The sequence below is a fragment of the Pipistrellus hanaki genome (genome assembly GCF_964339955.1).
Source record: "Pipistrellus hanaki genome assembly, chromosome: 8".
Classification (NCBI taxonomy): Eukaryota; Metazoa; Chordata; class Mammalia; order Chiroptera; family Vespertilionidae; genus Pipistrellus; species Pipistrellus hanaki.
The window spans coordinates 38874734-38901647 of record NC_140510.1 but is presented as its reverse complement, the minus strand read 5'-3'; the positions used below and the strand labels follow the sequence as shown (position 1 = coordinate 38901647).

At 34.8% G+C, this 26914-nt stretch overlaps 1 protein-coding gene and 1 pseudogene across 7 annotated transcripts in view; one reads left to right on the top strand and one right to left on the bottom strand.

Moving 5' to 3' along the window:
* Positions 1-26914, top strand: part of KCNH7 (potassium voltage-gated channel subfamily H member 7) — a 397831-nt gene that overhangs the window by 159838 nt on the left and 211079 nt on the right. The window lies entirely within an intron of this gene.
* LOC311626884 (targeting protein for Xklp2-like) lies at positions 3565-5260 on the bottom strand (annotated as a pseudogene). The gene is made up of 2 exons: positions 5117-5260; positions 3565-4941 (listed from the first exon to the last, which is right to left on the bottom strand). The product of its transcript is annotated as a targeting protein for Xklp2-like (transcript).

The following is a 26914-nucleotide window of genomic DNA, read 5'->3' as shown; positions in this document are numbered from 1 at the left end:
GTTATTTTGTACAAAATGAAATGAGGAGAATTCTTGGTCAAGATTTTCTGTTTTTCATTAGATAACAAAGACAAAGACGTAAATAGATCACCCTTGACAACGTTATTATATAAAAGGAATTAGTAGAAATTATGACTCAAATGGCAAGGCAGCATTTCTGAGCCTGTGTAGGTGACTATGAAATCCACACTAGAATTTGCAAAATTCTAAGGTCAAAATAAGGGCTGAATGCATTGACTGTTAGGGCAATTGATAATTTAGAGCACCCCAGATCAAGTTGGAATAGGCAACAATTTTACATCTGAACAAGGAATGAGACCATAAAATGTATAGTATTTCCTTGTGGGCCTATTATTATTATCCCCAAGAATGGTGATTCCTTTGCATTTGTCTCCCACTATATTTTAAGAAATTTAAGGAAAGAGAAGGTGTTTTACCTATTTTTGTAAATTAAAGCATTTAGTGCATTTAAACATTCACTGAGAAAATGAAATTGTAGAATAACTTCAGAATATGACTTCTATGTCAGATGTATTAAATCAACATTGTTCAATAGATATTTCTATGATGGAAATTGTTGGCACTGCCCAATTTGATAGCTGTTAGCCACATATAGCTATTAAGCACTTGAAATATGGCCAGTGCAACTAAGGAGCTGACTTATTAACTTTATTTTATTTTAAATAATTTTAATGCAAAATTAAGTGGTCACATGTTGGACAGAATGGTGCTACATTTTGCAAATGAATAGAAGAAACAGAAGTTGTTGGATATATAAACTGCTTTTTTTTTTTAATACTATTTGTCTGTTATCTGTTCCCCATCTCAATTTATCATTTTTCATCAAGTAAGAAATCCAAAAGAAAAATAAAATAATTCCATATATCAGGTTAGATAAATTTGACCAGTCTTTTCCTTGTTGACTTATCCATCTCATCACATTGACGACATGTCTATGACAGATCACAGTGGAAGACATTAAGCACTCAGACCTGTTGGTACCCTGGGTCAGGTAACTATTTGCAGAGTATCTAGGTATGTTCCTTAAATTCCCTGAGTTGAGCTCCCTCATCAATGAAATGAGAAGTATACCCATTGATGGGATGTTGGGAGTTTAAAAGCATTATACTTAGTCTTTATTGCAATCCCTAAGGTTGCTGTTACAACTGTGGTTGTTGTTAAGGATAAGATTGTGGTAAATGCTGTGAGGATACTGAGAACATAATATAGTCCCTGACATTTTAGAGAGGTTTCTAAAACACTTTAATTTATTCTTTATAAATGCCAACCATTTTTGATACCTTCTCAATATTTAATTAAGCCTAGCCCCTGGTATAAAGATTATAGGCAATTCTACAAGACTTTGTATGCTTTTGAGAGATTCTTGTCTTACCTGTATGTTCACACTCATAGAATAGACCATGGACCCTTAGTGCTTAAAAATTACTATTGAATTTGAATGATATAAAAATATAGTCTTCATTACTGCTAAAGGAAAACAAATAATATCCTTATAAAGAGCAGCAACCAGCAATCACTACAAATAGAAGGTACAATAGAACAGAAAAACGTGGCATTAACTACAGTAATATTTACCTCACACACAACTCCTTTGTCACACACATACAAGATATATAAATAATCTAGAAGAAAAGTAAAGGATCTATGAGAAAAATTATCAAATTTATAAAAACCATCAAATATATATAAAGAAAACAAACTAATGTAAAGGCGTACTTTGTTTCTGGATGGGCAGACTAAGAGTTGTAGAGAAGTGTAGTACTTTTTAAAAAATATTATTTTATTTTGACAGAATAATTCTGAACTCTATTCTCTTACCAAGGGTCTTCTTTCTTGGTTTATTTTTTATTTTTAACTTTAATTTTTTTTTCTTTATTGGTTAAGGTATTACATATCTGTCCTTATTCCCCTTTGCCCCCCCATCCCCGGCTCATGCCCTCACCCCCCTGGTGTCTGTGTTCATTGGTTATGCTTATATGTATGCATATAATTTCTTTGGTTGATTACTCCCCCTTATTCCCACCCTCCCCTACCTTTCAAAACCAATGGTTTTTTGGAGAATTTTCAGGAAAGTTTTGAAAAATAAGAATGATAAGCTTGCCCAATCAAGTACTAACACAAATTATAAAGCTGTGATAATTAAGTCAATATAATATAGGTAGAAGAATAGACACACAATAAGTGGAATAAAACAGATGAATTCAAGATGCTCTCTAGTAAAAATGAGAGTTTAATATAGAAAATTGGTCACCTATGTGGAAAAAAAATCATTTTAAGATCTCAATACTGTATACCAGTATACTAAAAAATATTTATTATAATATTTATAGATGAATTAAGAAAGTATATGAAATGACACCAAGAAACAAGAAGAAAATCTTGTTTATCTACTTGAGAAAGGTATTGAACATCAGGGAAAGTAAATCCCACAGATAACAATATTTGTCTATAGACTCAACTTTTAGCTATCATAACATGTAAAACAAAATAAATTATAAACCAAGAACTAAAAAAAAAAAATGTTTTCAAAGCTTGGTCAAAAGGAAGTTCATAGAATGTTGCAGTAAGGAATTCTTCAACTAAAGCCCTTTGTTTAAATGCTGGCAAGATCACATATAACTGTGCAATTATTACTCAAATTTGTTTTTGTTTTTTAAATAAAAATTTGAAATAATACGCCTCCTAGGGATAACATGACAAATTGTAAATGTATAAACCCAGTGAATGACCTAAAACATAGCAAGATGCTCAATAAATGGTAACTTAAAAATAAGGGGAAGGGGAGCAGTTCTTAACAAATTTTAAAACATCAAATAGCAAAAACAGGGAAGAAAAGACAAATTTACTTATTCCAGTCCATGTTACTGGAGGACTTAAATTGTGTGCTACACTGCATCCCCTCTTATTATCAGTACCAATAAGGGAAGAATGTGTCTTAACAGCAGCAGCTCTGCCAAAAGCTTGCCCCTGGCTACTGTAAGGCTCCCCAGCAGTCCACACATTCAACTTCCTCATTGTGTAGTTAATGAGGCATTCCCCCTTGTAGCAAAGGGCTCCTTAACTCCAAGTTCATTTTGTGCAAGAAGGAAACAATCTGGTATACTGATTATTCCTCACTGAAGCCATGACTTAGATCCTATCTCAGTATTTATTCTCATTTTCTGATTTAAAAAAAAAGAAAAGAAAAGAGGGGGATTTAAGGGGAGAGGCAATAGAAATTACACTGTAGGATATAAAGACTTTGCATTCTAGTCAGAGTTAAAATCTATTTTAAAGGTCAACTGATGGTTTGAAGAAAATAAAGACATGGATTCCAATGGAGACATATGTGAGTTGTCTCATTATTGGTTTCAATAGTGCAGGATCACAATTCTCAATAACATTGGAGTCCACACTTGTTAGGTATGCTGTGTTGGACATGGGTAGGTAGAAGTCTGAGGAAATGGGTTCTCTCCATGCCCCCATTATAAAGAAAGAAGGCTCCTGGTCTCATGGAAAAAAGCAGCTCTGTTCCCAGGTGGTGCCTGCAGCTCACAGCTGAGTTTAGCAGTGGAATGGAGTGGAGAACTGGGGAGATACAGGCACAGGCAGAGGTGTGTCATGTGACTTTATCGCCACACCCAGTATTCCATATTGGGTTTGCCTTGTGCTTCAGTTCTTTCCATAGCATGTCCAGCTCCTTCTGCTGCTGCTCTTCCTCCTGCTGCCTGTCTTCCTCCAACTGCTGGTCTCTCTGGGCTTCTACCTCCCTCAGACATTTTCTCCACCTGCTCTTGCAGCTCCTTGGCTCGCTTCTCAGTGACCAGCTGAAAAGGTTCCTGAACTAGAGAACCAAAAAGGCCCTGAGCTATGGACTTTTTCTCTTTCTTGGGAACAAGGGCTCCCAAGATATGATGGTGCTTGAACAAGTCTTGAAGCAAGTTGCTTCTTCCTGCCGTTTCGGTTCTTCCTCCAGCTGGTGCTTCCAAGTCTGTGCTTTCACAGCACCTCTTTTGTCTGACTCCTAGAAGAACCACTCAATCCTGATTTCCTTCTTCACATTCTTCTCTGGCAGGTGTTAAAATGAGGCTAAGGAAGTGCCCTGAAGTCACACAACTCCCGTTTCTAAAATTATTTCATTTCCTTCTCCTTCCATAACTGACGTTTTTTGTCTGAATACTCTAAAGAGAAAGGGTATATTTCCACAGTTTTTGCCTCTGGAATAAGGGTCTTAAAAGGCTTCCCAAAATGAGGTACAGGTTGAGCTCTTTATCACTACCAGCTTCCCTTCCGCACTGTTGGTGAGCTTGCAGATTCTGTTCTTTAATGGAAAGTCCAGTGACGTGGGGGCAGTGATTGGAAGTACTTTGTTTTCAGTAACACCCACAGCATCTTCCAAGATCTCAGTCAGGCAAGGTTTGGAATGAAATTCAAAGTGTTCTTCTCATTTCTTCTGTGACCTGAAATCCTGGACTCTTTCCTCAATTTCCAAATCAAAGTCAGTAGGTTGAGGGTGTGGCTTCACAGGTGGTTTCTTGGACAAGATAGGCCCACTTTCAAGAATCCTGAGATCAAGTTCCCATGCTTTGAATTTATATGGTTGCAGTTTCCCAAGCTCCTTGGCCTCCTGGTCTGCTGCACTTTTGCAGGTCACAGGAGTCTGTGATCTCCTTGCAAGCTGTTTGGTTTGCAACTCAGGAGTCTGCGGGTCACTAGAAATCTTGGCCATAGCAGATTTGGAGGGATAGCAAAGTAAGATACTCCTTTCTTACTCCTCAAATGATATATATATTAGAGGTTCATTTACAGAAGGTTTTGACCTGCTGTGTAAAAGGTACATAGGAACAAACTGTTTCATCAAGAGTTCTTTTCTTCACTTGGGACAGGTTGAAAGGCTATAATGGTTAATCTTTTGGTCACTTGGCCAGGAAATAGGGGGTGCTTTTACAATTCCAATGTAAAGTTCACTTTCTGAAATTATATTTATTGTATCAGAGAGGAAGGAAGAGGGAGAGAGAGATAAAAAGAAAAGTTCACTTCCTAAAACGCCTTCTTGTTCAAAGGATGTTCTTTGATTCACTCTCTCTGTATAAGTGGAAGTCAGCTGTTCAGTTACCTGGCTCACTGATTTCTTCACAGGTTGACCTGCTTCTGCAAGAGCAAGTTTTCTTGAACTCTTCAATATTTTTTCTGCATCTCCATTATCTTCTGCTACATTTTCATGTTCTCGCTCCTCGGTACTTTTTAGAAATATTTGCATTACAGGTGATATACAAGGCATAGTATGTCTGTCCTTGTATATGTCTGTCCTTCTCTGGGGGAAGACTCATTCTTTCCAAACATATTTTGATGAGCACTACTATCTTCCTCTTCTGGCTCTTTTTATATTTAGATACTTTCATTCTCCTAGAAGTGGAATTTCACTGATGATTATAGGAATAACACATGTTTACATGGCATAGGCCTAGCTTTCATTTTTACATAGTATTTTTCTTTGTGTGCCAAATCCTTCCCATCAGAGAGCCTGACAGATGATCTCTGAGGCTGGGTTGGAGTATTTCTTGAGATGGTTCCCTTGGCCTCCACGGAAGGACAAGCATTTGGAGGAATTGACTATTGTACCAGATTTCCTTTTTCTGACTCTTTGTAACAATAGCTTTCTGAGGATTTGCCTTTCTAAAGGAGTTTTGTCCTAAAAAAGCCATGTCTCATTTTCCCTGGGAAACTTATTCTCTAGCTAGGCCTTCTCTTCAAACCAAGAATCTATCTCGGGGGGCGAGGGGGGGAGGGGAGAGGGGCGTGGGGAGGGGGGATCTTCTTCATCATTCAAAGAGGTAAAACTAATGAAGTCCATGGGAGCATCATAGGAATAAGAAGCTCTAATTTGTGACATTATCCCTACCTGTGGTATAACCTGTTAGTCCAATAAAAGTTTCCATATACTTCCACCTCTCTTCTGAAATCTTGAAGTCTAGCAGGTACTTCTTAACAAGAACTTCTCAGCTGCAATAGTGGAGAGCCCACAGAACTATGATGGGATTCATTCAGTGCTATTGAAAATATGAACCCAGGCTCTCCAGTCCTAATATTTTGATTTTTAATCTATATAAATTCTGTTAGCATAGAGCACTATAGATGAACTAATTTTTGTTTCATTTTAAATAATTAAATGATTGCCACAACATTATTTTTGAATAGTCCATCCTTTCCAAAAATATTTCAATGACATTTATTCAAACTAATTAATATTTATTCCTATGTATTTTTCTGGAGCCTATAATATTGAAATTTTGATTGGAATTGCTTTAAATTTATAGATTAATTTGAGAAGAAAATGACTTTCTAAATAAACTGAGTATTTAAATCTGAAGATGATATATTTCTTTAATTATTGAGTTATTTTAGCATTGCACATTCAATAAGCTTGAAATTTTCTTCAGATAGTCATCATGCATTCTTTTTTCAATTTATTCTCAAGAATTTGTTTTTGTTATTGTTGGTATTACAAATTATATTGTTTTTGCCACTATATTTTCTAATTGGTGTTTTTGCTTTATAAAAACGTCCATTGCACTTGGGGAACTTACTATCTTGTAGAATAATTTTATTACTTCCATTAATTTTCATTTGATTTACATGAATTTTCCTCTTAAATCATCTTATCAACTACAAGTCAGAGGGGCTTCTGGAAACAGCTTGCTGCCCTAAAAGCTATAAAAGATTCTCCCCCATGTGAGCTCTCTCTTTACCCACCATTAGTAAAAGTAATTTTATTTTTCACTTTAAAAAATACAACAGGCCAAAACCGGTTTGGCTCAATGGATAGAGCATTGGCCTGCGGACTGAAAAATCCTGGGTTCGATTTCGGTCAAGGGCATGTACCTTGGTTGCGGACACATCCCCAGTGAGGGGTGTGCAAGAGGCAGCTGATTGATGATTCTCTCTCATCGATGTTTCTAGCTCTCTATCCCTCTCCCTTCCTTTCTGTAAAAAAAAACAATAAAATATATTTTTTAAAATAAAAAATACAACAGAAACTCACATCACTTTTGCTAGAAGAGCCATGTCCATTTCAAGAGCTTCCTTTTTGCTCTTATTTTGATTTCTGGTATTTTAGAATCTGTACACAAAATGTCTTCTTTCCAAATTTATTTTAATAGTATTTACTTAACACATATTCACATTATATCAATGAAGTAGTGAAAGTGTAATAATGTGGAACACTCGCCAGAGTTCTTGCATGAGGGTATTTTTCTTATGCAGCAGCCCATTGGTGAGACTGGCAAGTCCTCTAAAATTTTGAAGCTTGGAGAGATATATGTGTACATGTGCATGTATCTTGATTTTATATATCACTAATTCATCATTCTTTATTTTTATGCAATTTGATGCTTTCAGTAAAAACTGTAACAATACAAATAGGAGATTTCGTTAAATTACATGGTCAATAAATCAGTCCTTTTCTTAGTTAACAATTTCTGAATATCCAGTATGTGCAAGTCACTATGATACTTTGAGACTGCAAAGGAAAGAGGCTATAGTTTCTACTCTCAAAGAATTTACTCACTGGAAAAATTCCATGTAACTCTATCCTGGCAATCAATGCAATGACAGATGTCATGGCCAGATTATTCCTGAGTCCAAGCCAACCACTCAGCCACCACAAGTTCTTTAGTAGTTCCAAATCCAAGGCATTAACATTTTATTATACAATGAAATATCAAAACCACTGGTTGTCTCATATCCTTCAGGTTTTACTTATTAACAAATATTTAGCTATGCATTTCAGATAATTTCTATAGGCTATGTAGTATATAGTGCATAGTCTCCTCTCTAATCTCACCCACCACTCAGTCTATATATTTTCATTTTAGCTCCTACCTCTGCCTTTCATGATAAATTATTTCCTTTTGTAAACTATTCAATGTAAACTATTTAATGCAATTCCCAATATTGTAGCTCTTTCTTCTACTATCCTCATGTATAACAGAATACTAGAAAGTTAAACAACAAAACACTGTGGGGTGGAGTAAGCTTGAATATTCTATTTTTTTTTCCTGGCTGCCCAATTCTATTTTTTTAAATTATGTAATAGCTATAAAATACTTTTTTTTCTTTGAAAAAAAATCTTGCTATCTGTGGCCTGATTCTACCTAAAGCAGCTGTAGCTCTAAAAGTCATCATTCCTCACTAGTCCCTTACCCGCTACTAGCTTCTACTTGCTTAAAGTAAGAAAATAATAACAAGCAAAATTTATTGAATACTTATCATGTGCCAGTTAAAATCCCAAGTGCTTATCTGCATTTACTAGTTTAATCTTTACAACACCGCTACGAAGCATCACTTTTTTTTTTCTTTTACAGAGGAAGAAACAAAAGCCCCACAAGGTTAAGAAATTAGCCAAGTCATTAGACTAGTACAGAACAAAACCAGGATTTGTACTCAAGGAATTAAACTTAATAGTTACACATTTAAACATCAGGCCACTTAAAATAATCTGTAACTTGTTTTGGTATAATGAAATGAATAATTATGCAACTCACAATAAAATTAGAGAAGACTAGGAAAAAGCTTTAAAAATTTGTAAAAGAGTCCAGCTGGCCTGGCTCCGTGGTTGAGCATGGACCTATGAACCAGGAATGCCATGGTTCAATTCCCAATCAGGGCAAATGTCTGAGTTGTGCGCTCAATTTCCAGTGTGAAGCAGCTGATCAATGATTCTCTGTCATCAATGATGTTTCTATCTCTCTATTCTACTTCCTTCTTATCTGAAATCAATAAAAATATATATTTTAAAATTGATAAAAGAAATGGCAAGGTTATCATGTAGGGAGTTATCAAAGAAGATTATAATTAATTTTTTTTCTGGGAAGATGTTTATGATACTAGTCCATAAAATAATGAAAGATATAATTAAAATAAATAAAGACTTGCCTACTTTATTTGGAATATCAGAATTGGAAGAGGACTTTTGGAAATTTTGAGAGGTGAGAATGTATAAATGAAAGAGGGCACTGTGTAATAGCAAATGATAATGAACCAGCTTTTACACGACGCTTTTATAAGGATTACACCTCCCCACTTTTCAATTGAAGAAACAGATCTTTATGGAATAAAGATTGAAATCTCCATTTATCTGATACTTCAGTCCTTACTCCTAATCCTGTTCTCCTGCCTCTCATAGACTTCTGAAATTACTGAGTCAAAGACAATGTTTTAGCTAGCCTTTACAAAATATATATAAACTTGATGCATTCACCTTCAAAGAATTTACAAATTTTAGTTCATTTATCACAGCCTAATAAGGTACTATTATGTCTATTTTAGAGTAAAATGAGGGACAAGAAGATTATATAATTAGCTCATGATCTGACTGGTTCATCCTGCTAGCCTCACCTAGTAGTCTAGCTCCAGAATCCAGGTTCCTAACCTCTACACTAATTAGTGTTTTTCCGTGTGTGTTCACAGTATCAATAGGTCATATATAAAAAGCAGGTCTGTAGACAAACTAGTTTATTTTTGTCAACATAAAAGATCCTTTAATAAGAAAATGTATAATATAAAGCTTACTCGTGTAAATTATCATTAAGGTTAAACTACATAATATTGCTACCACTCAACAATTTTAGATTTACAAAAATGGCAGGAAGAGACAGGTTATGATATTCAGTATCTCTAAGCAAATGATTCAATGAATTATAAAAATTTTAGAAAATCTTAATGTAGTAACTTGTAGGTGATTAACAATACTTCCTTCTAAAAAAAAAAATGGAGATATGGTAAGAGATCTTGAACCTTTCTAGGATAACATTATGATGGAAAATCACTATGCCCTAGTACAAATAACCCCTTATCAAATACAAAATACTAGTACAGAGCTGGGTAATCCATGGGTTTGTTTTACAAATTGCCTTACCAAAATCTTTATTTAACCATATTCTTTATCCCACCCATCTCAGCCATAAATAATTCATTAATTTATCTTTAAAGACGTTTACTTGCTCTCCCATCTTTGGACTAGTGTTTTTCACTAACAATTAGGATCATGGGATTAAAATGTAAAAATACTATCCTTATACATTTTTGTTTTACAGAATAAAATCTATAGAACAATAGCAAAAATCTATGAAACAAAATGTAAGTGAGGCAAAGCCAAGACTCAAAGCACAATTTACATACCTGCCCTCTTTGTTTGTTTCTGAACCACATACCTGATAGCTTTTGGACTTCTGGGTATCTGTAATTAGGACTTTTTTTTCTTAGATCCACAGCAAGGCTTTATGGCCAACTACAACTGACTATTAGTGGAACATACACAAATATAAAATAAAGAAGTTACTATTGCAGTTCAGAAGTCTAGACATTAAAAGACAAAATTTCAGACCTAGATGAAAACACAGAGGTCAATCTCATTTTTCATCCCATGTCCAATAAAGAATGAAATTGAAACAAAGGGAGGTACTAAAGCTTCTTTTGACACACAAGTATTTAACTGCAATTATCCTGCGTTAAGAATAAGCTATTTTAATTTCATTTGACATCTGCCAGATTTAAAAGACTATTTGATGACACTTACTATTGATTTGCAATAAAAGAATGCCAATGAATTTGTGTTAGACCCAAAGAAACCATCCTGTCTGTACATCCCATTGTGATCTGGTGGCCAGTATCCTCTCCCTTTCCCTCAATGACTCATGCAAGCAGACCCTGAATATCATCACATGACATGTCAGGATGGTACTGGCCCACTTTTTCTTTATTTTTTAATTAAAAATGTTTAATGTTGATACTATTGCAGATGTCCCTCATTCCACCCACTTTGCTCACCTCACCTGCCGTCACCTTCCTCTCCCTTGGCCTTCACCCCACTGTTGTCTCTGTCTATGGAGTGTGCATTTATGTCCTTTAGGTAATCCTTTCACCTTCTTTATCCAGTCACCCCTACCTCCCTCCCCTCTGGTACCCGCCAGTCTGTTCCAGGTAATTATGTTTCTGGTTCCGTTTTGTTGACCCATTTTCCATACTCCTTCTTATGGAGTATTTTCTGAAGGCAGAGCTGATCACTCATCAGCATGGCACTACTCCTATGAGCAGCTGACACAAGAATATTGTATATTTGACAACTGTGCATAAGAATGGCAGTTAATTTATTTAGCAGTTTAATTTAAGCTTCTCTGCAGTTTCTAAAAGTAAGTTGGAGAATGAATAGAACGGAATGTTCTCATTTTGCAGAAATAGAATAGCAAAGTATATATGAAGAGAGAAATTAGACTGAATATTATTTTTAAGAGATTCATATGAGAAGTGGCAAGAGGAAAATACCCTAAAATAACAATTTTATATTTTTGTATTTTGGTGACTCCTCTCATAAAAGAGATATTTCTGCTGTGCATGTAATTAATGATGCAGAGAACAATACAAACTTATTAATGAATGCAACTAAATGAACTATCTCTACTGGGCTAAAATAAAAGGTAATAGCTACTTTAACTGAATAACTGCTTATAAAAAAATCTGCCTCTGGAGAAATGTAATGGGCTGATCATATTTAATATTTTGTTTCTTTCTGTATACTAGTATGTAAACACTAACACAGGGTAAGTACTGAATATGTACTTATTAAATTGATTTGAAGTCTACAAATTAAATATATATGTAGATAATAATTATGTGTGATTTTATACAGTCACATAGTTAAAATAGTATGTAATCAGTTGTAAAAACAAATGTATTAAGCCAAGATTATTTTCAAATTCTCTAATATGTATATGTAGGGTATAACACCTGTAGAAAGGTTCCAATCTCTTCCCCCACTTTGAAACACACAGTGAGATAAGCTCATGCATGTTAAGTGTGGCAGAGCAAAGGAGCATTGTCAGTTGAGAGAGATGTCTGTGTCCTCCTGGTCTTCATTAGATACAAGGTTACTGCCAGCAGGAGTATACCATTAGTGTCCTCCATGCCATGCATCACCCTTACTTACACACAGACTTTAATGATGACCTTACCCAGGATTTGAAGCAGAGTATAAAACAAGAAATCACAAAATAGAATTGTAGCTTTGCATCTACAGAAGCTACAAGGTTGAAAATTAGCAATATCCTGTGAGAATAACTAAAAAAAATGTTTTAATGGAACACTATACATACAAATATATGTGAAGTGGAAGAAAGAATGGGGTAAGTTTGTGGATGGAGGCATTTGGAAGGCAAAGAAAGAGATTTGAGTTGTTTCTGTTTAGATGGACCATATGTCCCCATTGACTGGGGGCATCCTCAGTTTATGCCTTTTGTTCCAGCATAATATCCAGTTTGAATAACACATTGTACTGAAGCTCAGTATTAGAGATTTCTTGTTAATTACTGAGCAAAGGAATTATGTGACAGAAGGTCTGCGGCAGGATAATTATTTTATGATTTCTTGGCACCCAGAGCAAGGGAGGCAGGAAAAATTGTGAAAGTGTTGCCCATTTGTATATACATGAGTTGACTGTTATTTAGTGAATAGGACACAAATAATGATGATTCATAGTTCTATCAGAGGTGATATTGACAGAATTTTAAAATTATTTAAAATAAATCATGGTGGAAAAGGATCTCAAAAGCAGACATAAATTGTAAGTCTTTGTCAGTAACAGGAATGAAATATTAGAAGAAACATGTTTTAAAGGACAACTAAGAAGCCCACTATCTAAAATACCTTTTTTCAGGGTCAAAGGCAAGCCAAGGAACTTGTTTTAGCTTATAATAATCAACGAGGGTCTAAAGAAACAGGAAATATACATCTGAAATCATCAGCAAATGGGTGATTTTGCATGGATGTTAACATTTCTGGACCATGCTGACATTCGAACCACTAGAAGGGACCTTAGAGATCATGGAGTCCCACATCTCCACTAATACTCACATCTACCTTTCGATCTATCTTAGAGAAAACATAATGATTTAATGCAAGATCGGCTAACTATAAGCAGTGGATCTGGAGACTGACCAAAGGTTTCCCAGGGCTTTGAACCCGGGGTTCCAGTCTATTTAGCTGTCTCCACACAACAGGTTGTAGAAAAATTTCCAAAGCTTAAAGGCTGATAAGAGTTATATATGCTTAAGAAAATGACTTCTGTCCCTTTAAAACTAGGATATAAAGACAAATAAAAGTGTGAGACTAAATAATAGCAATTAGCTTTCCAAGCTATATTCTGTCAAATAAGATCTCTTAATCACTATAAAGCATCTTCCAGGATGTGGAGATTAACTTTAAAATATTTAGTTGTCAGCAAATACCAAAGAGGTAAAAAGAATGATTTCCTCAATGATAAGAATATACATTGGCTTATCTATTAAAAGGATCCCTTTGGGGAGAGAACATAATTGTCTTTATTTAGTTTTGAGGTTGTGCTGTCACAGAGGAAAGCATGAATAGATTAGCTGTCATGTGGCATTGATTTTGGAGGGTTTTCTAGAGGGAGACTAGGAGAAGGAATTTGGCTTTTTGGAAGAATTATGTATCCTGGAATAACGTCTAATTCTGTTTGTTCTTCCTTTTTTGGGAGAATTATAAAAAATAACAATTAATTCCCCTCAAAGAGCATTTCAGTATTACTCTTGGTCAGGACATAAGATATAGTCAGTTAAAGAAATTTTAATGTTTTCTAATTTAGTCTTTATTTTCCTAGAGATATTTTTTCAGACCTTTCTATTTGGAGAATACCTTAATAAACTAGAGTATGTTATATTTATTATGGTGGGTAATTTTTTAAATAACTTTTTACTTTCTATAGTTAATAAATAGCCCAGGCATCTCTTAACACACAATTATTAAAGAAGAGTAGGTGAATGAGTGGATAGATGAGGTATACATTCAACAAAATATTATAATATCTTTAAGGACAGGATCTTTCTTCATTTGCATCTTTGTATCCCTAAGAGTGCCTAGAGGAGAGATTTATCCAAGCCAGAAATTTAACAAATATTGCTGAAAGAATGAACCAAAACATGCATGAATAAATATGATAATGAGCCCTAACACCACTGCCTGCTCGCTCTCCTCTCTCTCTCTCTCTCTCTCTCTCTCTCTCTCTCTCTCTCTCTCTCTCTCTCTCTCTCTCTCTCTCTCTCTCTCTCTCTCTCTCTCTTTCTCTTTAATATAGCTCTTTATGCTTTCCCATTAGCTAATCTATATAATAATGGGATTTAAAATTAGTTTGTTGTGCTGGACAGCTTTTCAGACTTCCTTTAGTGCATATAGGAGAGAATCACTGACATTTATTAAACTACATCAGTTGTTTGAGAGAAGATTCAATTGATTCATCAATCCATTAATACATGCAATTATAACTCAGATTTTTATAGAACACATGTAATGAAAAAATACAAAAAAACTTTTAAACCAAATGTGGTAGTTTATTAAAGATTCGAGTTTGAAAAATAAGATAGACTATTTTATCTTTCCAAAGTAAAATGGGACATAGTTTTATTTTCAAAGCAGTACTTGACTTTTTAAAAACAAATGCTTTCTTTATATATATTTAAACTAAACTTTTATGTCAGCTTGTGTGTGTGTGTGTGTGTGTGTGTGTGTGTGTGTGTGTGTGTATGGGTGTATGTGTCCTCTAAAAATTATCTTTAAGATGCAGCTCTTATAAATAATTAGTTTATTTCATGACATGGTGGAATCTGTGTTTTAAACTCAGTATTATGGATGTAGAAGAGGAAAAAAGTTCTCCTTGATCCTCTTGGGCCCTGCCTGGGTCTGAAAATTAGACTGACAAAGACAGATTAACAGGAGAAAAGCACGCATATTTATTTCCTTTAACTTTTCTGTTACAGGGAGCCTTCATTAGGAAATAAAGACCAGAAGAAATGGTTAAATCTGAGTGTTTTTAAACTAGGCTTGATGAAGAGTGGAAAGATGTGATAAAGCAAAGGGAATGAGCTGTGTGGTACATGGCAGGGAAGTGGAATGGGAGGAGGGCAAAGAGGGGTTGTGCAAAGGCTGGTTCCTTCAGAGTCCTCTCTGTGTCTCTTTCTCTTCAGAGGTAAAGATGCTCCTATCCTTGGGGTGTAGGGAGGGCATTTTTCACATGAGGGTTTATGACTTGCTCCAGTGGAAGGTCATAAAGTCCTTTCTGCTCATGTCATTTCTCAAATTCCTTAAGCTTGAAATTTTCCATATACAGAGGTGTCAGATTTTGGGGTAGTGTGTCCTGAATCATGTCAAGGATTAGAGACTACTCTGATTTTCTCTCTCCTAGTTATACTGCCTCCAAGAGCAACAGGGCATTTCTCATTTACAAAACAAATGCCTGAGGCTAAATAATAAAAAAAGAGGTGCTAATTTTACTATTATTATTCTATATTTACTTAGAAATATATAATCAATCTTTTTTTTTCTTTGACATCCTGGTTGATAGGATAAATTAATTATATATATCTATATCTCTTTATTATAACTAGATTTATCTAGGAATATTTTCATTCATTTATTTTTTTTTCTTAAATGAAAAAATAAACATAAATGTTAAAAAGCTCCCAAAATTTTAGGTTTGTGATTATTAGAATTAAGAAGCTAAAATTATAGAATTGTTAAAAAAAATTCTAAATGGAATATTATTTTAATAAATGCAGATTGTTTTATTATTTATAAATTGGATTTTATAGTTACTTATATTTTATTTAGTTTTAATTCACATTAAACTTGAAAACTTTGTAATTTTCTGTACATGAGTAACCCATTTAACCTGTTAGAAATGTTACACTAACGTTAATTGCCAGGCAAGTATTCCCCAAACAATTTCTGTACCTCTGATTTGTGACCAGCATTAAAGTACTCAGTTCTTTTTGCATTTTTCTCAGTCTTTCTCTTCATTCTGCTGTCATCTGACTCAGTGGGACCTCTGTTGGAGACCTGTTGCTTAGGTTTTTTAAATCCGTATTGCCAAGACACTAGTGTTTATTGCACTCTAATCTGACTTTTCCAATCACAGTTAACTGACTGAGTGACTCTCGATTCCAATGCTCCCCACCCAACCTTAAACTCCACCTTCCCAGCACTGAACAGATATAGAGCCCAAGAAACACAGAAATCAAAAGAGCACAACCATGCATAACCTGAAATTACACAAGATGAAAAATATGTCAGGGAATTTAAGGGTTCTGGGGGACTGAATGAGACAATTTAACATGGATGTAATTGGGACTCTGATTAAAGGATTCTGTATAATGAAAGAAAGGAAGGAGAGTAATACCACTGATACCTGCACTTTGTAGAATTGAAAAGCATGGATCTTCACATTGAGTGAGGCTAATAAGTATCAATTAAGTAAACAGTTTGAAGTAGGAAATCATTTTGTTAATTACTTGAAAACTAACTTATAATAAGCAATTTAGAAAAAATTCACTATTTTTTGGCTAGTATTTTAAAAGTATTGGCCATTTGCACATTTTTGCATGTGCATTCATAATTATAATTGCATTATAAACATTCTCCCAGAGCTAAATTTTTTTTTGCTGATCACAATCTTAAAAAAAAATACATATAATAATGCAATGAGACTTTAATAACCTCATTGCTTAAGTACTTTAACAAAAAATAAAATGACTCTAAACAACTCTGCATTAAGGGAGTAATGTCATAAATGATAAATAATAATAAAATATAACATTGATAGATAATTCTTGCTGTGTATGCAGAGTGGCAATATGATTCTTACTCTAGGATCATGACTTTGCCTTGCTATCTAACATTTGAGAACATTAATAAATGTTTTAAGCCTCAGGAGAATCAAACAAAGAATATACAAGTTATATAAAGGCAAATCCTCTATAGGTTTAAGCTGCGAGGTGAGTCTGGTGAGTGATTTATATTTAATGTCTTCTCTTTTATGTAAACAGTCAGCAAAGAAAGGCAATTTACTGTTTGTTTACAATTAGCATGTTGTGTGCAATGTTTGAAGTATCTAATAAAAAATTAAAAAAAACATATAGTAGTTAAACTTGGAGCCCAGTGTGGGAAGCACAGCGCTTTCTTATGTTTATTAGAATCTTTATATAAAATCTCTGATGGGCTCCAGGCTGCCTGCACACTGGGTCCTAGGAAGCACTTGATTTGTTTAGGGGTAGGACTCAAGACAAGGCGTGAGTGAGTAAAAACTACAGGTAATATGTTAGCTTGAGATATTGACCACACATCATTTGAGGTTCTGTAACCTGTGAAAAACAAAATTACTCAAGTATGCTAGAGAATGACAGATCTGAAGGATTGCTGACATTTAAACCATATTGTTATAATTTTTAACTATCAACTTAAATATTTTTATCAATGTACCTTTTTTCTTTATACAATTGTAAACATACAAAAATATAATTATTATAGTAATCACCTAAAATTGCTACCCAGCTGAAGTATAATAACACAAATGGAGTTCAAGAACCCTCTCCAATATCACTCCTTCCCTTCCCACCACCCAGTGGTAGTAACTATCCTATACCTGCCGCTCATCACTCCTGTACATGTTTTTATAGTTCACTACATGGGTATTTCTCTGGAAAACATAGGATGATTTCTTTTTTTTAAATATATTTTTATTGATTTCAGAGAGGAAAGGAAATTATATATATAATTTCCTTTCCTCTCTGAAATCAATAAATATATATATATATATATATATCAGTGATGAAAGAGAATTATTGATTGGCTGTGTTCTGCATGCTGGGTATGTGTCCTGACCTGGAATTGAACCGTAACCTCCTGGTTCATAAAGTTGATGCTCTATCACTGAGCCACACTGGGTGGGCATGTATTTTATAATATTATTATATAAGATATATTCTACAAATTTCTTTTTTCCCAAATACTTATCCACTTTGATACATTTACTTCTAGTTTATTCATTCACATCACTGAATATTAGATGTATAAATATATTCCACAATGTACTTAGCTATTTGTTTTTATCATTTAGCTAGTTGTTTTTTGTTTTGTTTTATTTTATTTTGTTATTACAAGGAGTGGTACTATGAGTATTATGATATATTTCTGCCTATGTATGTTTTTTAAGATTTTCTATAGAGCAAATCTACTCAAAGTGTGGTGTGGACAGGGTTAATCAATAAATTACTACAGTTTTATGGTGAGGTGAATATAGCCACCCAGAGTAAGCATTTGAAAACTTTTATAGTAATTTGACATTGCTGTTATTACTCATGCATTTTGCGAAATTATTGAACTGTAATGGATTACACGTTTAAAATGTGGCTGTTGTTGTGTGTGGGTGGTTTTTTTGTTGTTGTTTGTTTGTTTTTCTATTGCTTCTGACGTATTCCTTTAGTCTATATATCCTTGGATAGAATTGCATTCATGATTTGCTTTCTAAGATACCTTCAATTATTCTTCAGAATGTGTGTGCTTGATTCACACTTGAAATGTGGACCATCTTTGCTTCTTTGTGCTCTTCTATTCCCCTTTTTTCGGCTTACTTTTAAAACTTTCCTTTGGTGGAGATATTATTCTGTTTCAATTTATTTCCCCTCTACTATCGAATTTAAACACTAGTTCTGCCTTTTAGTAAAGACCTTTCAAAAATTTAACGTGAGCTTATCTACATACATTCACTTTCCTCTTCATGTCATTTTTAACCAGTTTTGTGCCTCATTTTCCTTTGAGCTTTTTTTGTCTTTCTTCTGGAATAATTTTAATCATAGTATATAAAAAGTTTAATTGCTTTATAATTTTTTTAATTTATCCACTGAATGTCTGTTGAAAGCAAATTCTTTGTGTTGTTTTGACTAAAATACATATTCTTTCCTTGAATAAAATTTTGTGCAGTAGCTTTTTCTCTTAGTAGATGGAAGAATTGTTCTACTGTCTTCTACCTTCTAATGATGCTATTGAGAATTTGTAGTCACTGTAATTACAATCCTCTGGAGAAAATCAGCCTTTCTTCTAGGCAGCGTTTGAAATATTCTTATTGTGTTTAGTTTCCTGCACTTTCACTAAGGCATGATGTGTCTAGCTATGGATTTTTTTTTGTTTACCTAATTAATATTTATTAGCCTCACTCAATGCGAAGATCCGTGCTTTTTAATTCTAGAATGTGCAGGTTATCTGTGGCATTACTCTCCTTCCTTTCTTTCAGTATATAGAATCCTTTAATCAGAGGCCCAATTACATCCATGTTAAATCGTCTCATTCAGTCTTCCAGGACCCTTAAATTCCCTGACATATTTTTCATCTTGTGTCTCTGCGATAAATTCTGGGTAACTCAGTACATTATATTTATTTGCTAGTTATCCCTTTAGCTGGTGTCTGAAGTAGTCTGTTATTTAAGGTTTCCACTGGATTTTAAATTTTAACTATTCATTTTTCACTTACATAATTTCTTTTATAAAATAGTGACTATCATTCAACAAAATAGTTTTTTTCCCCATGTTTCAACCCATTTTCTCTAAGCATTGTAAGTATATCTATTTACATTCTATACTCAGTAACTAAATTATTTGGTGTTCTTGTGAATCTAATTTAAATTATGTGCTTAGCAGGTTCTTCCTTCTGTGTTTTGTAATTATGAATTTTGAGCCCATGTTTGGCAGCACTTTATCTCTAAGAAGTTTCATTTCCTTCTGTCAGATGTCCTGATAAAATACCAATCACTACCAATTACTTATGGTAACTTGCTACCTGGAGGTCTCTGAAACCACCTACAGAGTACAGATTTGAACTTTAAACAATGTGAATGTAAGTCGTTGATTACAGATTTTTCAAGAGAAAACTTTTTCCCACTCAAGCTCAGGTCAAGATAAGTGAGTTTATCTGTTTTTTAAATCCACTTTTCACCAATAACTAATCTTTCATGAATTCTGGCTTTGCCTGGTGCTCTCTGCATTAAGCTTGCATAGCCATTAATACTCAGTCCTCTCACCCAGTCTGTGAGGCTCAGTGCTTGAGCATCGACCCATGAACCAGGAAGTCATGGATCAATTTCAGGTGAGGGCACATGCCCTGGTTGCAGGCTCAATCCCCAGTGGTGGGTGTGCTGGAGGCAGCTAATTGATGATTCTCATCATTGATGTTTCTATCTCTCTTCCCCCTCCATTCCTCTCTGAAATCAATAAAAATTTATTTTAAAAAATACTCAGTCCTTTTAATCACCAAGATTGGATAACCCTTCCAAAGCAGCCACGATATTCACTTCACCTCCCCCTCTGGATGTTAGCACGCCCTTCACTATTGATTCTGGTTATTTCCCTTTCTCTCCCCAAAGCCAAGTTCTGAGCCTAAAATGAACCATTTGCTCTATGTTATCCAACATTTCTAGTCATTTGCTGTTCATAGAGTTTTTCAAATTAGTAATTCAATGTCATAACATTGAATATGGAAGTGAATTTTTCTCTTTCCTATTAGCCATTCTCTAAGTGCCCCTGAGTCCACAGCTCTGTTCCAGACACTCATTCTTCCTGTAGTGACTTTCTCCATTGTCCTAAGTCCAAGGCATACAGTAAGATTCACCTCAATTTCTGCCCCATTTACGAAGTACTTTTTAAGATCTCACCCTGAAGTGAACCTCATAACATGGACAGGACTCAGATGTCAGTGAAGCAATCCATTATCTATATTCCTACTCAATGTTAAGTGTCTCGGGAGAGGAAATGAGTGTTACCCCTCCTCTGTATCAATCTGGTACATGTTATGAAGTAAGGTTTCAGGTTTAACTCACACTGTGAACAAATGAGCAAGAATTTATAACTCTTTTCTCCCCCATGACTAATGTCATCTTTCCCCTAACCTCAGGCACATCTTAGTCTTAGCTGAATGCCAAACCTATTCAATATATTTTTTTTCAAATATGCTGCTTTCATTAATCCCTTTAAATAGTGTTCACTCAAAAACAACATCTTTTACTGTCTCATATCCTTAGCCATTATCTCTTTCTCAGTTTCTTTGTTGAATGCATGGGAGTATTGAAGAGCAGAGTCTGTTTATACAACCTTGTATCAAAGAGCAGAAGTCAAAAGTATAGAGGTGTGCTGATATCTGGCTAGTCATGTCATGGGACAAGCTCTCTTGTTCACTTTATGTAGCTCACCCTGTTAGCCCCATTAGATAGTGAATAAGGCCTCTGTGACTCAAGGTCTTGTCTCTTTCTACTCTGGTTGGGGACCAGTGCCTCCTGGCCACAACCTCCATTTGCCCCTCTGCCTCAGAGTGTACCCCTGTGCCCACAGTGAACTCAGTGGTGGCCCCGGCTTTCAAATTTCCACCCGTGCCAAGTATGATCGAAGATGATTTTAAAAATTTAAAAAGTTAAGTCTCTGGCATTCAGGTTTCTTTTCTTATGCTGTATCCTTAATTGATGAATGTTTGTGCAGTTTCTTCTCAAGGTCCCTTCAGAGAGTAGGATCTGAGGTCCTCCTTTACCTCCTTTATCTAACACACCTTCCCATTTTGACCAATATTGTGTTTTCACTGAATCTTCCTTTTAACCATATTATCTCACAGCTCAGTCTCTCTCTGTGTGTGCATGTATGTGTGCAGGTGAGTGATTAATACCTTCTGCAGCAAATTTTAATTCTTACCACATTCTCACTCTCTACTTGGATGCAAGCAAATGAAGGTCTAGTACTCAGAATTCAAACCAATTATTATGTCAATACTTTATCAGAGATAACATGAATAAAAATAAAATAATTAAATCACTAGTCCTATGCCTATTTAGTAGATTATAACTTTGCACTGTGTTGGGGGGAAAAATGGGACTAGGAAAGCAGAAGATATTTTAATCACATGTAAATTAATAAAATTAGAGAATTCTTGTTTTGATAAATATACATGTAAAACAATTATCTGCTTTTATTTTCCATCTCAAAGGCAGAATAGCCTTAACATTTTAGTGAATTGTGATGATTTCCCTGTGTGCTAGGCTTAGAGATACCAGCACTTCGTAGGGGCAATGTTTCTTGAAAATGATGTGGTATTAGCAAAATATCTTTTAGCTACTCCCTTTAGAGAATCTCTTTGAGGCTATACCCTCCTGGCAGACTTGTCCCAGGCCCAGACCAGCCCCAGTAGAATTATAGCCCTGCCCTAACCCTCCCCTCATTTGAATCCTGGACACTTTCAGAATCACACTGGCTCTCTTTTGAAAGCTGCTATCCCACTCCTTAGTTCTCCCCTCTCTTTCCTCTACTTTCTACCAAATCTCCATTCAAAGGAGGGTAAAGCTGCAAAAAGTTTGCCTTAACTTCATTTATGCACTCTTAGCACTTTCTCCCTTAACTAAATTGTTTTGCCTTGGGGCCAGAATACCTAAAATACCTTCACAGTGAAATCCAAAATATATATAAATGAAAAGGTTGGACTAAGTGATCTCTAAGGGCCCTTCTACAGACAAGTTCTATGACTTCATGTGAAGACAACAATGTACAGGAAAATTCCAACCCAGTCCTTATAAAAAATAATATAAATGTTGAATATCCATTATGTGTGAAATGTTGAATGATAGCAGACTCAAAAATGCATTTTGAGTTCATTTACTTATTCATTCATTCATTTATTTATTCATGAATGATAAAGGAACTGACAGTCTTATGGAGCTTTACCTATAGATGACGAAGTGAGAAATTAATTCCAAAGGGCTGCAATAGAGAAAGTAAATGGAACTTGGGTTTCATTTAGGATGAATCAAATCTCCTCCCATATGGCAAACTAGAAATATCCTCTTAGAAAAAGCAATGCCTCAGGTGAGATTTGAAGAGTGTGTGTGTGTGTGTGTGTGTGTGTGTGTGTGTGTGTGTGTGTTGTAGAGCCATCATCAAATTCAGTGATAGAGGGGACAATGGTCTAAGCAAATGGAATAGTTCTTGTATAGGTACAAGAGTTAGAATAAGGGTGCCTCCTTTTCAAGCTTGGCTGCAGAACATTTAAATAGCAATACAAAACCATACAGTAATGTGCATTTTAGAAGCTTCCATAGAAAACAGCAAGTAAGTAGAATGCTTATAACATCAGAGATTAACAGAAATTACTTGAAATCAACTGTGCGAGGGCATGATGATAAGTAACTCCTGGTACAGTTAACAGTGTGGCCAGAGGCAGAGGCAGAAGAATGCATGAACTTTTCAGGGAACTGTAGGAAGTTTCATTTGACTAAAGTGAGAATATAAATAAGAATTCACTGGATGAAATTTGCCACCTCCTACTTATTCTGTCACTGAATAAAAAGAATTATGATAGCTCCACGGAGTGCCCCACGTGTGCACTGGGAGGGATAGGAAATTACATGCACTCAGAAAATCAGAGGAAATGACTTCTTACTGCAATGCAGCCAACTACAGTTCATATCCCAAGTACCCTGTTGTAGAGCCCAGAGTTTGGAATCATCCTGTGCTTATAGTACTAATTTTAACACCATTGAAAACAAATCTTGTTGGGGATTAACGATACATAATTATGCCGGATGCAAGGTCCTCATCAACTAATCCGGCCATCAGTTCCTCACACAGAATCCTGTCTTCTCAGTGCAGAAGCAAGCTCCTGCAAGTGGACTTGTTCATTTTGTGCACTATGTGCACATAAGGTCAGCACACAGAAATTAAATTCTGTCTTCAAAATATGACACCTTTATAAACACCGCAGCCCAAGTACAACCCCAAATCCTAAATAGATTTGATACCTAATGTAATAGAATGACATTAAGAAATACAGATAAGGAATATTTGCTAGGTTTAGAAAAGCTAAAGGAATAAGCCAAATTTTGTAAATTAAGAAATCTTGTAAGCCAGAATAGTCTATATTTTCAGAACATTGTAATTATATTCATATCCTTAAGCTGGTTGAATTCATTAGATTTGGAAGAGATCAAAGTGGGGGTTTTTTTGGTAAAATCTAGTACTTTGAAATGTTGTGTCTTCATTTAAAGGTGTGAGAACTGAAAATACTCTGTTTTCAAGAAATCATTTATATTAATAATAGTGTATTGAGAAATTTCACTCGACTTAAATAAGCATATGTTAAGGGTTTTAGGATATTGTCAATGAAGAGAATAATTTCACACAGCTACCATTATTTTTCATTAATGTTATTTTATGCAATATATAAATGAGGTAATAAGTCAAGACTTTTTTTCTTTATTCCAATGTATTTTCTCTCTCAAAATTTAACAGATATGCAGTAATCTTGCTTTCTGTTAATATACAAGCCATTTTTCCATCAATTTTCAAAAACATTTGTTTTTTAAATTGTAAAATGAATATGCGGTCATAGGTAAATAATAACATGAAGAAAACAATTTGTAATATCACTATCTACAAATAACCACCATCATAGTTTGATATGTATTCATTTCTAGCCTGATTTTTAATCAATGCATGTATTTCAAAAACTGAGATCCTTATATATACATGTTGTATCAGCCTTTTTTGGTTTCCTTTACTTTGTTATTCCAAGTTAATATGTACTCGTGAAAACACCAGTTTTAGTAGTATTATACTACTTCAAACTATGAATGCACAATAATTTATTTAGTTATTCTCTTATGGCCATATATTGAGGCTGTTTTCATCTCTTTTCCTAATGAAGGTAACCTTCCTATTGCTAATTCTCAGTCAAGAATATGTTTTCCATTGCTTTTTAGAGAGAATGGAAGGTAGGGAGAAGGAGAGAGAACATCGATGTGTGATAGACACATGATTGGTTGCTTCTCAAAGGCACCCAGACTGGGGCCCAGAATGAACCTGAAAGAACATGCAGACTAAGTATGTGCACTTGACTGGGAAATGAACCAGAGACCCAACATCTCTTAGGTGCACAGGCTGACATTCTATCACTGAGCAACACTGTCCGGGGGTAAAAGTAATATTTTAATATTTATCTTTGTCACATCTTATGTTTAAAGGTCTGATTATTTTAATGATGTAGATTTCCAAGAGAATTACTAAATCAAAATGGATGAACTTTAAAGGTTATCTCGCCACATTTCTTCTCTGGAAGATTTTGTTTTTGTTTAATTTATTCTTAGGTATAAAATCCTCAACAGCACTATGCATTTATCTTGGTTACCATGATAGGCAGAAAATGGTCATCTGCCCAAATTTACTTTGATAAGATTAATAGTGAGGTAGAACATTTTTTACATATATAACCCATTTGAATTGCTTCTATTAACTGTTCACATCAGCTATTACATTTCTTTTTCTTCCCTATTAATAATATAGAACTTAGGATTTAAAACACTGAGTTGAAAAAAGTATTTAAAATAGATAATAGTAAATGTCACCTTGTAATTAAATGAATATTTAAAAATTAAGCAACTTTAATTTCATGCCATCTATCTCAATGACAATTTTAATTAACCCAATAATTTTTAACTCAATGTAGTTTTTGGTTTCTTTTAAGCTTGGCATTTACTTTTGAATTTCTAAATCATGTTCTTACTGAAGACTTATACAGTGTCTCAGTTTTCTTTCACTTTATGCCCTTTCTTCTGGATCACATATCCCATGCCACAACCTCAAACCTATTACCTAGCAGCAGCCCAAAAAGATCTGGAGAAAAAAATTCATGGGCCTGAGAAGTACATCTTTAATATTGGAATTTAAAGATAGTGAGTGAAATTTATTTATACATGAAGGGGTCTTCTGCTATCTAGTCAGCCATTGCTTATAAAATCTCTCCTGAGTAGAATGTTAATCTTTCTACCACAAGTATAAAGAAAAGAACAAACACACAAGCATGGCTGGTGTTGCTCAATGGTTAAGCCTCAACCCAGGAACCAGAAGGTCATGGTTGAATTCCTGATCAGGCCCTGTGTCTGGGTTGAGGGCTTGATCCTCAGTGTGGGGCATGCAGGAGGCAGCCTACCAATGATTCACTCTCATCAGTGATGTTTCTGTCTTTCTCCCCTTCTCTCCCTCTCTGAAATCAATAGAAATATATATATATATATATATATATATATATATATATATATATATATATATATATATATATCACTGTGCATGGAATTTACTAAGAAGATATGCATTATGTCTACTTAATTTACAAATAAAAATTATCCTGAGTCCTAGTTGTATTTAAGCTATAAATTGAATCCCAGATTTTTTATTTGGAAAAGTTGTGGAATTTTTATTTCTTACTTTGTCAAGTCATTAATTTTTAATTGAGTTTTTGAAAGAGAGAGAAACATCAATTTCTCCCCACTCATTTATACAGTCATTGTTGGCTTTTTTTAAGATATATTTTATTGATTTTTTACAGAGAAGTGAGAGGAATAGAGTTAGAAACATCAATGAGAGAAAAACATTGATCAGCTGCCTCCTGCACAAACCCCAACGGAGATGTGCCTGAAACCAATGTACATGCCCTTGACCAGAATGGAACCTGGGATTGATTTGAGTCCGCAGGCTGATGCTCTACCCACTGAGCCAAACTGGTTATGTCTCATTGTTGACTCATATATGCACCCTGACTGGGGATCAAACCCAAACCTTGCATGTCAGGATGATGCTCTAACAAACTATCAGACCAAGGCCCAGGATCTGTTTTAATACCAAGAAAAGCAAATTATCAAGCTCTGTAGCAGGGCTGGTACAGGCTTTCAAAGGGAAAGGGCCAAAGCTAATATTGAAACTTTAGCAACCGGGATGTCTTCTTACATTTAGAATATTTTCCATCAAGGAAATTATACCAGTTGCAGAATTTATATTAAAGCAGAATGTTAGAGCTCACATCTATCACCTTCTAGGCATCTAGAAACCACAAGGAAATTCTTTCAAAAGAGTGGAAGTTTTGTTAGGCATGAAGTTAGGCCTGAGCAACTGGTGTGGGGCCTCTCTGGGGATCTGCAGAGGAGTCCGACCAACACTGCCTTCACACTGCCTCTCTATGGGCAGCCCAGCAGACTGCCACCTGCAGGTAGGTGCCC